Source organism: Scyliorhinus canicula, chromosome 5 (assembly GCF_902713615.1).
Source record: "Scyliorhinus canicula chromosome 5, sScyCan1.1, whole genome shotgun sequence".
NCBI lineage: Eukaryota > Metazoa > Chordata > Chondrichthyes > Carcharhiniformes > Scyliorhinidae > Scyliorhinus > Scyliorhinus canicula.
Window position 1 is genome coordinate 35,843,441 of NC_052150.1, and position 17,163 is coordinate 35,860,603.

The following is a 17,163-nucleotide window of genomic DNA, read 5'->3' on the forward strand; positions in this document are numbered from 1 at the left end:
GTGGCTGCTGGGGTTCAGGCCGTGGCTGCTGGGGTACTGTGGCTGCTGGGGTTCAGGCCGTGGCTGCTGGGGTACTGTGGCTGCTGGGGTTCAGGCCGTGGCTGCTGGGGTACTGTGGCTGCTGGGGTTCAGGCCGTGGCTGCTGGGGTGCAGGCCGTGGCTGCTGAGGTACAGGCTGTGGCTGCTGGGGTACTGATTGGAGGGAGAGAGCAGCCGGCAGTGTCAATTTCAGCGGCCGGCTGATTGTTTCAGTGAGAGCAGCTTCCCTCTCCGGATCAAAGTGAGCTGGCCGCTGAAATTGACACTGCCGGCTGCTCTCTCCCTCCAATCAGAAACATTAAAACTTAAAAGTTGGATTGGAGGGAGAGAGCAGCCGGCAGTGTCAACTTCAGCGGCCGGCTGATTATTTCAGTGAGAGAGCAGCTTCCCTCTCCGGATCAAAGTGCGCCGGCCGCTGAAATTGACACAACTGACAGTTGGGGTCCATAAGCCCCCCCGCGGTATATCGCGAACCGCGGTATTGCGGAGCGCGGTATAACGGGGGACTACTGTAAAAACATTTATGAGTCCAAACTTGATGAATTTGTTTATTGAGTTTTTTCTTTTTCGTTGTTAACGTGGTGATATTGATATTGCAACTCCGTTGTGAATGTTGTTGGTTTTCTTGTTTTTTAAGTAACCAATAAGTCATCCCGAGGTGTTTGAATAGACAAACCACTGATGTTGACTAACATGGACTTTTTTCTATGCTTGTGGTATCGATTTAGTGTGTCATCTGCCTTGAAAGCTGTGCGCTTGCTTGTTCTGGAGCAGATGTGAATTTGTGAGATTCACTGTCATGCCAAGGCATGTTTTTAGTCTTGTCATTGTTTTGCAGTGTGCTGTGGCATTGCCCTTTGTGTGCAGATTTGTACCATTTTGTACAGGTCGTTGTTTCATTGTTGTTGTTTCTGACGTTTCTGTCTTTGTTGTTTTCGTTGTCGTTCATGTTGCTGTTTTTGTCGTTTCTGTCTTTGTTGTTTTCATTGTCGTTCTTGTTGTTGTTTTTATCATTTCTGTCTTTGTTGTTTTCATTGTCGTTCTTGTTGCTTCTGTTTTTGTTGTTTTCGTTGTTGTTGTTGTCATGCTTGTTGTTGTCTTTGTTATGCTTCTTGTTGTTTTTGTTGTTCTTCTTGTAATTTTTGTTGTTGTGCTTGTAGTTTTTGTTGTTGTTGTTGTTTCTGCAGTGCTTCTTGCGATTTTTGTTGTTCTTATTGCGCTTCATGTTGCTTTTGTTCTTGCTGTTGTTGTTCTTGTTTCTGCTGTGCTTCTTGTGGTTTTTGTTTTTCTTGTTGCGCTCAATGAGTGTCCCGTGTGGATAATTTGAATCGTTGTCACAGTTATTGGTGCGAGTGTCCTTTGTGGTATGTGTTACATTGAATGGTTCGTCTAGAGAATGTTGGTGACATCAGTCATTTGTGGTGGATTTGATTCCACTTCTTTGCTTTCTTGGTGCTCCTCTACTGGAGTCAAAATCGTCACAATTTCATTTTGTTGTGGGTCTTGGTGCTCCTCTTCTGGAGTCAAAATTTTCACAATTTCTATTGACGTGGTCTCTCTGGACTCTTGGCGCTCCTCTTCTGGAGTCAAAATCTTCAAGATTTCAATTGACGTGGTCTCTCTGGACTCATGAGTAGCCCTACTCTGTGCTTCTCTACAGACGAGCTGAGATCTGTACGTCTCGCTGTGATCCTGCACCTCCTGTATGTCGAGTGTGATCACATTAGCTCTGTTTTCGCATGCAGTGGGTAGATTTACATTGTCTTCTTGTTGATTATGTGAGCTTGGTAAACTTTCATAGTCTGCTTGTGATTGCTCAGATACGGTGGGTTGACCTTCATGGTCTTGTTCATGCATGGTGTTCGCTATGGTGTGTTTGCTTGCTTCCATTTTGGAGTCTTTCAATGAGCTGTCTGTGGAGGCTTCTGTCACTCTCTTTGTGGAGTCTTTCATCGCTCGCTCTATGGAGTCCTTCATCGTGCTCTCTGTGGAGCCTGCCATCACTCTCTCTGTGGAGTCTTTCTGTGCTCTCTGTGTGGCGTCGTCTTCATTTTAGGTATTGCTGTCATCCAGTGTATCGACGATCTGCCATGGCCCCATGGTATTGGATGAATCTACCATGAGTAGGATCGTGTTGAGCTTTGCGACCATGTTGCTGATGCTGTGATCAGCATTTCCGAATAACTCAACTAACTCAGTAGTTGTACTACTGAGTACTGAGTAGTATTGTTCGAAAAACAAATCATCTTTTTTTGTTTTGGATTTGGTATCGTTCTCTTCACTTTGGGTGATGCAGACTGCTTGTTCCAGGGTGTTGTGAGAGTTATTTTCAACTGCTGGTGTAAGTTCAGGCGTTGTTCTGCCTTTTCAGGTAAGAAAATTGGGTTTTACAGCTTTAAGTTTCTTGTTTTCAATTTTCAGGCATTTCCCTTTTAAGTGGGCGTGGTCAGGGTCCTCTGACATCATGACACTCGTGACATCATGCGTAGGAATCGATTGGGCATGCGCAAATTGATCTTCCTTTACTGTGCGGATTTTTTGTCCACTGCGCATGCGCGGCTTGCGCATACGCAGAATCATCTTCGAATGGTGCGATCTTTCCTTTCAACTGGGCATGCACGGTTTGCGCATGCACAGAATGATCCGTGACCAAAACTTTTTCTAACTTCGCATGCACGGCTTGCGCATGCGCAGAACGCAAAACGGCTGATTTTAACTGCGTATGCGCGGCTTCTGTTTCCTGTGCATGCGTAGATACAGATTTTCGTCTTTTGTTCCCCGGAGACTGTAAAATGTGCTCAGACGCCATTTTATAGTGGATTTCAACGTTTTATCTTTGTAAAAAGTTCAAGTTACTTTTTCCTTTCGATCTGGGCTTTTCACTTGCGATTTCTAGACTGAACCCTTTCTGTTCTGATAGTGATTGTTTGAGTTTTGCATCACTCAGTCCCTGTGCAGTTTGGTCTCTGAGAATACAGTACTGTTCAAATTCCATACGGTGCTCTTCAAGTTTTTTTAGTATTACTTCTAATTTGGTGCTGCCTTCAAGTATTTAAAGCAATTATATATTTCTCTAGCTTCATGTCCTGCGATGAACAGTGCTATTTTCATTTCTTATGAGGCTGCATCTAAATCATTAGCTATGATATATTGAACATTTGTTTAAATATTTTCAATTAATTACTTAAATTACCGGTTGTGTTCAGCTGAGGTGGGGTTCCAATCAATACCATCGAATTAGCGAAGTCTTCCCACGTCGAATGTCTGGTAGGAGTTTTCCTTGCCATTTTGGGCTTTCTGTGTCTGCAGCTTGTGTAATTTTATAGTAAGCGTTCTGAAGGCATTCCTGGTACCATGTGTTGTTCCTTGTGTCTTAATAAAGCTTGTAGTCTTAAAGTTGAAGTAGATGCTTTATTGTGAGTTCGTTCTCTCTTCGGTGCTTAACGTAAAGTTACATCTGTGCTACTAGTCTGTCTTGCTACCAGCTCCCATTCCTGTGAAGTGTGTCCTGAACTTCCTGTTCGTGTGTATTTATATCTCTCCTGTGCTCCCTCTAGTGCTTACTTAGTTGTATTGCATCTACACAGATATACAATCACCACACCTGTAACCGGCTGTCATAGAATCATAGAGTTTACAGTGTAGAAGGAGGCCAATCGGCCCATCAAGTCTACACCGGCCCTTGGAAAGAGCACCCCACCCAAGCCCACACCTCCACCTCTTCCCCATAACCCACTAACCCCACCTAACCTTTGTTTGGACACTAAGGACAATTTAGCATGGCCTATCCACCTAACCTGCACATCTTTGGACTGTGACCCAAGCCGGGAATCTAACCTGGGACGCTGAAACTCTGAAACAGCTGTGCTAACCACTGTGCTACCATGCTGCCTTGACAGGTCTCCCTGCCTCCCTCCACTCATTTAAGACACTCTCACATTGGTCACCTGAACAATACAGCCTGATGATGGCTTAGTGTCAAATGATATCTGATAATGCAGCTGTGAAGCACCTGGAGATATCCTACAGTGCTGGATGTACGATATAAGTGCATGCTATTTAACCTACTATGGTTTAACTGGATGCAATTTAGAGCAGGCAAATCACATGATCTGCTGTGATCAATGCCAACGCCAAGGAGCTGAAAAACAAACTCTCCCTGTCAATCGCTGTTTAGCTGCTAGGGTTGAAGCCTAAATTAGGTGTGACCTAATTGAGCGGTAGAGCTGACACAAGGGGCAGAATGGCCCACTCCTGTTCCTATGATTCAGATCCAGCAATTATTTGGGCATGCATTGAAACAGAGATATGCTCCGTCACAGTTATGGTTGAAAGCCTCAATTCATGTGCTGCCATTACATCATGAACTTTATAATATTTTGTTTTATTGTTATTTTTCCAAATCAGATTGAAACTAAAATGACCCCATTCATAAGAGCGGTGAGAATAAGAAGCATGCAAAGTTTTGATTGAATGATCTGTGCCTTTGATGACATATTGTTGGCCTGTGCATTTTGTGTCATTATTTCAGCAGTTACCCAGGCTTTCTTTCAGACTTGCAGTACAACTGCGAAAGAGTGAGAGAAAGAGGGAGAGGTAGAGAGATGGAGAGGGGGAGAAAAGGACAGAGAGGTAGAAAGGAAGCAAAATAAAGAGAGGCCAAAGTCCAACAGAATAGATTGAAAGGAGACGTTAATAGGAAAGTAAAAGTGGCCAAAAGAACTTATGAGAACAGAACGGGAGTCAACATAAAAGGGACCTTTGAAATCTTCTACTAGGATGCAAATAGTAAGTAGGCCCTATTCGGGACATGCTTAAAAGGATCAGACAAGGCTAGAATATGTAACCAAGTACTTTGCATTTTTTTCTGAGGAACCTGACAAAATATCAGGAAAAGCAAAGGTGGTAGAGGTGAATGAGGCTTGCATCCCACGATGCACGGGTTCAATTCCCGTACCAGCCTCCCCGGACAAGCGCCAGAATCTGGCAACGAGGGGCTTTTCACATAACTTAATTGAAGCCTACTCGTGACAATAAACGATTTTCATTTTTCATTTTTCATAAAGGAAGTGTGTGAGGAGGTCACAGAAGGGTCTTTTTTAATCTTTCAATCTTTCCTGGTTTAAGATGGGTTTCCTCCGGGTGCTCCGGTTTCCTCCCACAGTCCAAAGATGTGCGGGTTAGGTGGATTGGCCATGATAAATTGCCCTTAGTATCCAAAATTGCCCTTAGTGTTGGGTGGGGTTACTGGGTTATGGGGATAGGGTGGAGGAGTTGACCTTGGGTAGGGTGCTCTTTCCAAGAGCCGGTGCAGACTTGATGGGCCGAATGGCCTCCTTCTGCACTGTAAAATCTATGTAAAAAGATGGTGCCAGATTGGAGAGTGGCAGATGGAGAAATTAGAATTAATTAAGGAGAGTTAGCAGGGATTAGTAAAAGGCAAATTGTGCCTGGCTAATCTAATTGAACTTTTTCATGAAGTAATAAAAAAGATTGATGGATGAAAGGCAGTTTGTTTGAATGGATTTCAAGAAAGTGTTTGACAAAGTACCACATAAAAGACTGGTTAACAAAATTGTGGTTCATGGACTAGGAGGGTTAAGGACAGTCATGGTAAATGGTTACTTTTCAGATCAAAGGATGATCGACTAGGGTGTGCCCCAAGTGTCAGTGACAGGATTATTATCGTTTTTTAGCTTTTATATAAATTAGTAGCATATTGGAATACAGAGAAACATTTTAAAAATTGCTAACTTGGAGAAGTGTTAAAGAGTGAGAAAGATACTAATTCACTGTAACATGACATGGATAGGTAAACATAATGGGCAGGCAAATGGCAGATGGAATTTAATACAGAGAAGAGTGGTGTATTTTGGAGAAGAAATTAGGGAGAGACAATGGACTAAATTCTCCGCCTCGTGACACCCCAAATGCAAACCGTGATTGGGAATTGAGCTTCCAGCCAAAATTGAGGTCCATGTCCGGCGCCGAATCGGACACCATGTTCTGGTCTGTCGCTGGAGGCAGTAACGAGGTACACGCTCCACGCGGGCGGTGGCATGCAAAGCTGGTATTTGTATTCCAGAAGGGGCTTGTCAACTGGGTGAGATTGTTGTAGAATGCTCCTAAGGCAAGGGTGCGAACCAATAGTGTCAATTCAGAGTATTTTGGGTTGCACCGGAGGACGAGACAGGGGTGCCCGCTCTCCCCTTTGCTCTTTGCCCCAGCAATTGAACTGTTGGCAATAGCACTTAGGGCTTTGAGGGCATAGCGGGCGTCGAGGGAGGCATGGAGTACCGAGCCTTTTTATACATTGATGATCTCCTGTTATATATTGTGAACCCAGTTGCAAGTTTCGACAAGATTATGGGGATCTTGGGGGAGTTCAGTCTTTTTTTTGGGGCATAAACTCAATATGGGGAAAAGTGAGGTATTCCTCAACAGGGCCCGGGGATAGGGGGTTAGTTTAAGGAGGTTGCCATTTCGATTGGTAGGGGCGAGTTTTCATTATCCTGGGGTACATGTGGCACAGAGCTGGGCCTAGCTGCACAAGTAGAATGGATATGAGGTTTTGGGGGTGGGAGCGGTTAGGGACATAGTATTTTTGGGATCCATTTGTGAGGGTAAGTTTGTGGAATTGGGAGGAGCTAGAGGAGGTGTACTTGCTGCCGAAGGGGAATGAATTGAGCTACCTGCAGTTGAATTCATTCTTGCAGCTGCCGCCTCCAGTTCTACTGGATAAGCTTCTGTCGAGAATGAGATAGGCGAGGGCAAGGTGTCAGATATAAATAGGGAGCTGATGAAGAGGGAGGGCGCCCTGGTGGAGGAGGTCTGGCGCAAGTGGGAGGAGGAGTTGGGAGGGGCGATGCAAGCTGGGGTGTGAAGTGAGACGCTGCAGAGGATAAACTCGCCTTCGTCGTGTGTAAGACTGAGTCTCATACAGGTTTAAGGTGATGCATAGGGCTCATATCACAGGGTCTAGGATGAGCCTGTTTTTTCTAGGGGTGTAAGATAGGTGGGGCGGTGTGCAAAGACTCCGGCGAATCATGTCCATATGTTTTGGGCATGTCCGAAGTTGGAGGGGAAAGTTTGTGAACATAATGTCAAAGATCTTGGGAGTGGAGGTGGCGCCGTGCCAGCGGGTGGAGTTATTTGGGGTGTTGGAGGATGCGGGAGTGCAGGCGAGGAGAGGTTGACGTGTTGGCCTTTGACTCCCCGGTAGCCCGGAGGTGGATCTTGCTGTGCTGGTGGGATTCTGAGCCACTGAAAGCAGGGGCATGAGTCAGGGGCATGGGTCAGGGGCATGGGTCAGGGGCATTGGTCAGGGGCATGGGTCAGGGGCATGGGTCAGGGGCATGGGTCAGGGGCATGGTTGAGCAACTTGGCAGAGCTCCTCCACATAGAAAAAAATCAAGTTCGCCGTAAGAGAGGTGGAGGAGCATTTCTCCACAGGCTGTTCATTGACTTCTTTAAGGGACACTAACATATCAGCAGTGGGGGGTGGGGGAGGTGGACGTTGTTGATGGTGTGAGAGATCTTTGTGTCGGGTTTTGGGAGGGGTACTGGGTAAAAAAAGACAGGATGGAGGAGGCGGTACGGGGAATAGTAGTAATTGTGTGTGGTTTACTGTTGTTTGCTCGTTTCTGTTTTGTATATATATGAAATTACCTCCAATAATTTCTTTTAAAATAGAGAAACATTCATATATTATGAAGAGCTGATACAGAAGGTATAAGTTTTGATAGACAACTGATTAAACTGGACACATTTCACTTTTATCACATGCAGATCAGATCAAAAGTAAGTATTACTCTCTGGCAGTTTACTTCAAAATGATCCTCACTGTTAACACGAGTAGCAAGTTCCAACCATTTTACATAAGATTAGTGTACAGCCCACCAACAAGCCATTCAGTCTAATGGGTCAATGCTGAGGGTGTCAATTCTACACATCAGTCTTCCCTCAACCCACCACCTTTACCGAACCCTGTCAGCAGAACTATCCCTTTCTTTCTCCCTCAGATGGTCGTCTAGCTTGCCCTTGGATGCAGCTGCACATATTAAAGTGGAACAAACTATTGTCCAACATGTAAGTAAGCTCTTGTGAGTGGATTTGAATCAAAGTACCTACCAGAGTGGTGTGTGTAGTGGGACCTGGCGCAGAGAGAAAGGGGCCTCCATTTGGATTTTTGTGTTGTTTGCATAAACCTGATTTTAAAATGGCTGCAGCCAGCTGTGTCCTTGGGAGTATACCATTGGTCTGTGGCAGTGATGGCCAGTACCTGGGCTCCACACAATCAGACATTCTGTGGAAGATGTTCCATCACTTGGGCTTTATCTGCCTGGATGGTGATTTCAATAGAACGGATATCAGATGTGTTCCAGAATTGGCGAGCAGTCCCCTCCCCCAAATTAGCACCCGGACAGTGAAGATAAAAATATGCCTCAGTGAGTCTGTCCGATGGAAACATCTGTCCAAAGTGAATTTTCTGTTATTTCAATGCTTTGGTTTAGAAAACAATTTAAGTTAAAGACTGAAACTTTGGGGAGGATATTAACCTCAAGGCTAGGTGGGTTTGCTCTAGATGGGTGGGGAGGACTGCATTAAAGTCTTATAGGACAGATTACCACTTGGAACCTACCTTCAAACCATCTACTTTTGCCTCTAAATGAGGTTGGAATGTGCATGGGCGGCCAACACACACTTTTCAATTTTTAAACTTTTTCAATAATCTTTATTGTCACAAGTAGGCTTACATTAACACTGCAATGAAGTTCTGTCAAAAGCCTCCGAGGCCCCACATTCCGCCACCTGTTCAGGTACAAGTTTTGTAAACAATTTTATGTTAGACTGTCAGCAGTTTGGTGTCTAAAGGACATGCACCTTGAGATGGGAAGAGTTCATAGCAAGCTACTGCAGTATAGGGCTACAGGACATTTCTTAAGATATCCCTAAAGCTCACAGACAAGACGGTCTACAAGAATTTGCAAGAGAGGGTCAGAGAACAGGCAGCTAGTCTCTGTTGTTCACCATGCAGAATGCTGGTGGGAGCTCATGCTCAGAGTAAAGAGACCGACCCCCGCCGGGTCGGAGAATCCCCAGGGGCGGCGCAAATCTCGCCCCGACGCCGTTTATCGTTCATGACACTCCGGTCGAGGGCCGTTGGCAGCGGCCCCCCAGGCAATTCTCCGGTCCCCGATGGGCCGAGCGGCTGTCCGTTTTGGCCAGTCGCACCAGTGTGGGTTAGACATGGTCCCACATGGCAGGACCTGGCAGGACGTCGGCTGGGATGGTCCTCGGGGAGGGGGGGTTGCGGGGGGATCCGACTCCGGGGGGCTGCCCCCCGGTGGCCTGGCACACGATCAGGGCCCACCGATCTGCGGGCGAGCCTGTGCCATGCGGGCACTCCTTCCTTCCGCGCCGGCCCCTATAGGGCTCTGCCATGGCCGGCGCATGAGATGAGAACCCCCGCGCATGCGGCAAAACATGCCGGCGGTTCCGCGCATGCATGAGATCACGCCAGCCTTTTGGCGCATGCGCAAACTCGCGCAGTCCCTTCGCCGCCGGCTGGAGCGGCGCCAACCCCTCCGCCGTCCATCTAGCCCCCCAAAGTGTGGAGAATTCCGCACTTTCGGGGGCTGTTGATGCCGGAGTGGTTGGCGTTGGTTTTCCCGTTGGCGTGGGGACTTAGTCCCCAGAAAGGAGAATCCCGCCTCGATGTTTAAAACAAGGCTGAAAGTTTCACCTAGCTTTGACTACAGGGCAGGATCTTAAGGATAACCTCACTATGAACGCCAATGCAGGGAATAAACTTTGCCTGTCTGGAAAAGGAAAAAGAAAGCAAACCATCGGGAGCTGAGAATAATTCGGACAGTTTTCTGGAGGTGAAAGTATGCCCTTAACGGACAGAGTAGAGTCTAACCATGAAGTGGAATTTTTGATCTTTTGAAAAATTAAATGGTGGATTTTTTTCTGAAGTTTAGAGTACAACTTGCTCACTAAATAGTGTTTAGACAATGATTCTTTTAATTTGTTTATTATAGTAAAAGTCTTGAATTCTTGTCATATGATCCTTCCAGTCAGTCACCGGGAATTCAAATGTCTTTTTAGAAGTTAATAAATCTTTTACTGTCACAAGTATGCTTACATTAACACTGCAATGAAGTTACTGTGAAAAGCCCCTGGTCGCCACATTCCGGCACCTGTTCGGATACACCAAGGATGTCCAAATTACCTAACAGCACGTCTTTCAGGACTTGTGGGAGAAAACTGGAGCACCCGGAGGAAACCCACGCAGACACAGGGAGAATGTGCAGACTCCACACAGACAGTGATCCAAGCCAGGAATTGAACCTGGGACTGTGCTAACCACTATGTTACCTTGATGCACAAAGTATTGTAATGAGCTAAACAACATTGATTCTGAGTGGTCAGTTTCTCAAGCATTAGGAAACACAGTAGCTACAGCCAGATGATGACTGGGCAGATCTAGGAGGTAAGTTCCTGTACACCACCTCCTGAATGCATTTCCTGAGCAACTCCAGTGACTCCTTCGAGTTTATCTCTGACCCATCTATCCCGAGACCGCTCCCCCAATTCCTCCAACCTCCTCCCCAGGCCCCTGATCTCCTCCCTGGCTGCCCAGTTTCCCACCATGGGCTCCTGACCTTCCCCCACACAAAGCATTTGACACCCCTCAGGCTCATAACCTCTACCTACTATCCTCCCACCCCTTATGACATCTGGGGCTGGATTCTCCGGCACCCCAATCCCGTGTATCTCAGTGGCACACCATTCCCTGGTGGCGGGATTCACTACTCCCACTACTCGTCAATGGGATTTCCCTTGAAGCCACCCCATGCCGCTCTGAAACCCAGTGGCAGGGATGCACTGCCAGTGAGAACAGGGAATCGCAATGGCCAGCGAATTCCGGCCCTCCTCACAGAGGCCCCCAACCCCACCTCCAAGACGCTGGGATTGGAAGCTGACACAATAAACCTTCATTCCTACCCCGGGATTGGCCTCCCCTTCACCTATCAGAACCGTACGCCCCCTCCCCCTCCTCACCACCACCACCTCAACATTCCCAAAGGCCCAGGAAAGTAAAAGTTCAAACCGGGGTATTTGAAATGTGAAAAAAATGCATGGAATAGAGAATTCTAATCTTTCCCAGTGCTGAAACATTAAAAGGAGGAAGCACCTATCTCCACAATACTCACCCTCACTTCATAAAGTGTGAGCCCTGTTTGTAATTTTGATTTGTCAAGGGAATGGCTTTAACATGGAGAAGATAAATCACAGCTCTGTTTACTCAGCTTTCAATCCGACAAATGGTGAACTCTGTGGATGAACTGAATCATAAAATCCCTGCAGTGCAGAAGGAGGCTATTCAGCCCATTGAGTCAACATTGACCGTCTGAAATAGCACCCCACCTAGGCCCACTCCTTGTAACCCCACCTGATCTTTGGACACTAGGGGGCAATTTAGCACAGCCAATCCATCTAACCTGCACATCTTTGGACTGTGGGAGGAAACTGGAGCACCCGGAGGAAACCCACACAGACACGGGGAGAACATGCAGACTCCGCACAGACTGTCACCCAAGCCGGGAATCGAATCCGGGTCCCTGGTGCTATGAGGCAGCAGTGCTAAGGATATGTCATTCTTAGACATCATCACATTTGAAGGTTACCAATCTGACTGGCTTCATTCAAAAGTCCTGCTACTTACCAGATTCTAAGAAACAGATTCTGAAAATGATATTAATTAGCCCATAACTAAACAAAGCAAAGTGGTTTTAGCCGGTGCACATTGATCTGTTGACATGTTGCTGGAACAGGGCACCTCATGCTGTGTACCGTTGGATATCCATTCTCCTGCACTCTCCAGCTTGAATTTAGCTTGTTGGAAGTGCAAGGACAATGGAGCGTCTGGGACCTTAGTGAATGATGGGAATCGATAGTTTATGTCCTTAACCAATGAGATTTAAGGATTAAGAAAGAAAGAAAAAGAGGAGGCTGAATTAGAGTCAATCAGTTCAGAAACATCTTCAAAATATGAAGAGCCAAGGTGCAGGGATGTGAGAGTAATACCAGTAGCACAAGGACCCACCAACAGCAGCAGCAGCAGCTGAGGCTACACCAACACCAACTGCTTTCTCATCATTCACCTGCTTGACTAGGCATTGCTCCAGCTCAAAGCAGACAATGCTCCAGGTATACAGGCAAAGGATCAGCTTCTTTCACATGACACTGATAGTGCCTCAGGAGCTTCAACTTCCGAGGCAGGTGGTAACTGACATCTGCAGTTTCCTGCAACAAGACCTCCTTCCAGACGGACACACATTACCAGTGTTGTCAAGGTCTCCACAATCCAGAGTTCCTTCACCTCCATTTCCTTCCAGGGATCTCCTGGTGACCCCCTACAGGATTTGGCAATCTGCTGCCCACAAGTGCATCCCTACCAGTGCCATGTTCACTAGGGTCACGTACGTCCACTCCTCTATTGATGAGAACAATCAGAAGCAGAAGGCTCTCACTCTTTGCTGCAGTGGCTGGATTCCCACAGGTACAGTGAGTAATGAACTGTGTGCATGTGGCATCCTCAGGTCAACCAGTCTTTGTCAGCTGGGAAGGATTCCACTCCAGCAGTGTTTATCTGCTCTGTGACCACTGGAAGGTTTTCATGCAGGTCCGTTTATGATATTCCAGAAGCAATAATGCCTTCATTCTGAGCAAGTCATATCTCCCACAGTTTCGTCCACCTCCGGGCAGAGGCAGCAAGTGGCTTCTTAGGTACAAGGGCCACTCTCTAAAGAACTGGCTGCTGACGCCAGTCAGGAGCTCATGGCTACAAAACAGAAGTACAACAAAAGCCACAAACCACCAGGGTGATCAGTGAGGAAGCCACTGGATTAATGCAGATGCGATTCTGGTGCCGTGACAGATTTGGGAGTGGCCTTCAGTAAGTAGCAGCAACGGTGTCCAGAATGGTAATGGTCTGCTGTGCCTTGCATAAAGGAGCTGCAGGAGAGGGGGGAGGTACAGACAGCGCAGGGTGCTAGGAAGAGGAAGAGGAAGAGGAGGAGGAGAAAGATGTAGATGCGGCCAGAATGCCTGCAGCCAATCACCTGGCTGCCTGAGAATGTTGCGACGGCCTCATACAGCTAACCTGAATACTTGAGGTCAAATTGGCTGTGCAATGCTGAACCGTCTGCCCTCCCTCCCCCTTCCAACTCAAATCATCCCCACAGTCAAAAATCCAACCATCCCATTCACTGTCCATTTGGAATTTTGTGAAATAAATTAGATGGCAGGAGAATTAAACGTTCGACCAAAATATTTAATATAAACATTTACAAAGTGCCTTGAACATTGTTATACACACCCAAGTACAACTTATGCAACGAATAAATCCTTCTCATCTGTTTCCTATTGCTCCTGAATGCTGCAAACCCTAGAGCTAGAGGCTAGTTGTCATTCCCCTGCTCTAAAATATGTCTGCAGCGGACATGCTCTGGGTTTTGGAGCCTGTGAGGGCCACTCCATGGCTGCTCGACGTGCTCCTGTGTAGGGGCAGACTCGGTGATTGGGGTAGGAGGCAGCCTGCATGACTCTGGCTGAGGTGAATAGTTTGGACCAATGGATGAATATTGTGTGTCCTTTTTCCATCTTCCCTCACTTAGCCCATTTGCTGTGAATTTCAGTGCAAAGTTGAGCCATGCTCCATCCTATTTAAAGAGGCAGATTGGGTGTGTGGTCCGTTGGTGAGAGCCAGTATGCACTCGGTTGCCTGCCACATTTGATCCTCCATGGTGGAGGCCACTCTGACACATCAGCACAAATGCCAAAGATCACATCACTCATTATAGAGGTGGACTACTCCAAACTCTCTGCAATGTTGTACACTGCCCCTGGAAATGCTGACAGAAGCCTACATAATTCCTGTTGCAGTTCCCGATGTGCAGTTTTCATGGAGGCTCAGCATCTGCTTCCGGCTGCCCATTGCTTATCTTCTTCTGTGCTTTTTGACAGAGATTCTCCACTGCTGTCCCTATCTCCAGTGACTGCTCCTGTTCATGTGATGTGCTCCTCACAATGTGACATCCCAGCTATGTTTACTGCAGTAGCCACCAATGTGTGCGTTCCTGTGTTGGCAGAGGGTGCATCTGAGTCTTCTTCCTACAGTCATCACAAAGAGTGCATAATGGAGCAATTCTGAGGCCTGTTGAAGTCCCTTTAAATGGAGAGCCTTCCATTGCCAGGTGTGTTTGATCAGCATGCCCTGCAGTCTGTGATTGGTCGGGATACTCGGACGTGGGAGGTTAATGCCGTGGCTGAATTAGACAGTCACATAAGCCCGCGACTGAACTAAAGCCTGCTCCACAATCGGCCCCAAACCCACCCCACTGCCACAGCCCCTCATCCTGCGAGTATTTCAATAAGACCTGCCCAAATAGAGGGAAAGGAAGATTGTAATAGTGAGAGAGAAAAAGAAGTATCAGAAGGAAAGGTAATTTAAAGAAGAATTTACTACATGCAGGATTTGAACTGAATTTGATTTGATCAAATTCAAGAGCGGACTATATGGTCAATGGAAGGGTCTTGGGGAAAATTGATGTGCAGAGAGATCTGGGAGTTCAGGTCCATTGTACCCTGAAGGTGGCAACACAAGTCGATAGAGTGGTCAAGAAGGCATACAGCATGCTTGCCTTCATCGGACGGGGTATTGAGTACAAGAGTCGGCAGGTCATGTTACAGTTGTATAGGACTTTGGTTCGGCCACATTTGGAATACTGCGTGCAGTTCTGGTCGCCACATTACCAGAAGGATGTGGATGCTTTAGAGAGGGTGCAGAGGAGGTTCACCAGGATGTTGCCTGGTATGGAGGGTGCTAGTTATGAAGAAAGGTTGAGTAGATTAGGATTGTTTTCGTTGGAAAGACGGAGGTTGAGGGGGGACCTGATTGAGGTCTACAAAATTATGAGAGGTATGGACAGGGTGGATAGCAACAAGCTTTTCTCAAGAGTGGGGGTGTCAGTTACAAGGGGTCACGATTTCAAGGTGAGAGGAGGAAAGTTTAAGGGAGATGTGCGTGGAAAGTTTTTTACGCAGAGGGTGGTGGGTGCCTGGAATGCTTTACCAGCGGAGGTGGTAGAGGCGGGCACGATAGCATCATTTAAGAAGCATCTAGACAGATATATAAACGGGCAGGGAACAGAGGGAAGTAGACCTTGGAAAATAGGAGACAGGTTTAGAAAAAAGGATCTGGATCGGCGCAGGCTGGGAGGGCCGAAGGGCCTGTTCCCGTGCTGTAATTTTCTTTGTTCTTTGTTACTTTTCTGGGCTGTAAGGGTAAAGGAACTGGAAGGATCATTCCATTCGCAACACAGCGATCCACTCCTCTATCACTCCCAGCACATCTTCATCTTCCCATGGCATCTTCCAATGCAATCGCAGGAGGTGTACGCCACCCCTATTACCTCATCTCTCCTCACACTTTAAAGCCCCAAACACTCTTAATAGGTGAAGCAGCGATTTACTTGTACTTCTTTTAACTTAGTCTAATGTATTCGCTGTCCACAATGCAATGACCTCTACACTGGAGAGACCAAACGAAGACTGGTATGACCGCTTTGCAGAACACCTTCACTCAGTCCACAAGCATGACCCTGACTTCCTGGCCACTTGCCATTTCAATTCACCATCACGCACAGATTTCTGTCCTCGATCTACTGCAATGTTCCAGTGAAGCCCAACGCAAACTTGAGGAACCACACCTGACCTTCTAAGTGGGCATTAACAGCCTTCTGGACTCAACATGGTCTGAAAATCAACAACTTGGGTGGCACAGTCGTTAGCACTGCTGCATCACAGCGCCAGGGACCCAGGTTCAATTCCGGCCTTGTTTGACTGTCTGGGTGGAGTTTGTATGCTCTCCTCATGTCTGCGTCGGTTTCCTCCGGGTGCTCCGGTTTCTTACCACAGTCCAAAGATGTGTGGGTTAGATGGAGGGTTACGGGGATAGGGTGGGGTGGATGGGGTAGTGGATATAGATAGAGGGCGGAATTCTCCGCTCCCGCGATAATTCGGGAAGGCCGTCGTGAACTTGGCCGAGTTTCACGATGGCCTCGGAGGCCGCCCCTCGCACCTAATTCACCCCCACCCGGGTGGCTAGGAGCGGCGCTCCGTAAATCTCGGCCGCCGGGCCTTGACGCTTTGGTCAATGTTGGACCGTCTGATGCATTTTGCAGTTTATTCCTTCAACCAGTTTAAAATCTTTGCTGCTGAGTTGAATGCAGCCTCCTCCCCCGTGCCTGCTTGGCACAGTGTGGTGGAGGTTTGTGAGGGGAATGTTCAAGAGACCTGGGTCTATGGCTCGACACAATAGAAAGTGAACCTCAGGAAGCAGCAGGAGGATCAATGTAGATGCTTTGCCATTACAGCCTCTACGCAGTGCCAGTCTTTGAAAGCGAGTTTTTCCTGGGCTTTTGGTGGATGTCCCCTACGTGAATAATCAGAGCATCCACTAAACCTGCAGCAAAGTTACTCCAGTGTGTTGGGGGAAACCGTGACAAGATTCCTCTAACAGTAATGACCCCCTGACTTCAGCCCCACTCTCACCCCCTTAATCTTGTAGTGACAGCTGTAAAGCGAAGGTTGAGGGAGAATATGGAACTTTTTAACCACAAAGCACTTGACCAGGGGCTGAATTTTATCACCTTTGAAGATACCCCACTGCCCTGACCCTACGTTGGTGAACAGCAGGAACCAGGGGCGGTATTTAATCAATGGCAGCCAATTGAGTATGGCGGCTCATCTCCCAGAATTCCCTGCCCAATCAGAGATGTGATAACTCGGCAGCATCACTACCCATCAGTATTCTACGCAGCGAAGAGCGCATTTCATTTTATTAAACATTTGTATAAATTATCAAAACAAATCAGATTTCAAGCACTTACAGGTTAATGTAAGATATGCAGTTATCAGCTTGGCTCATGATGAGAGCAGTGCACTTGCTATGCAATTAGGCTCAAGGTTTGTCACTGATTAAAGAACAGCTGCCATCAAAGGCAACTCAAAGAACTTCAAGGACCCTGAATAGTTTCCTTTTTAAACTTGAGA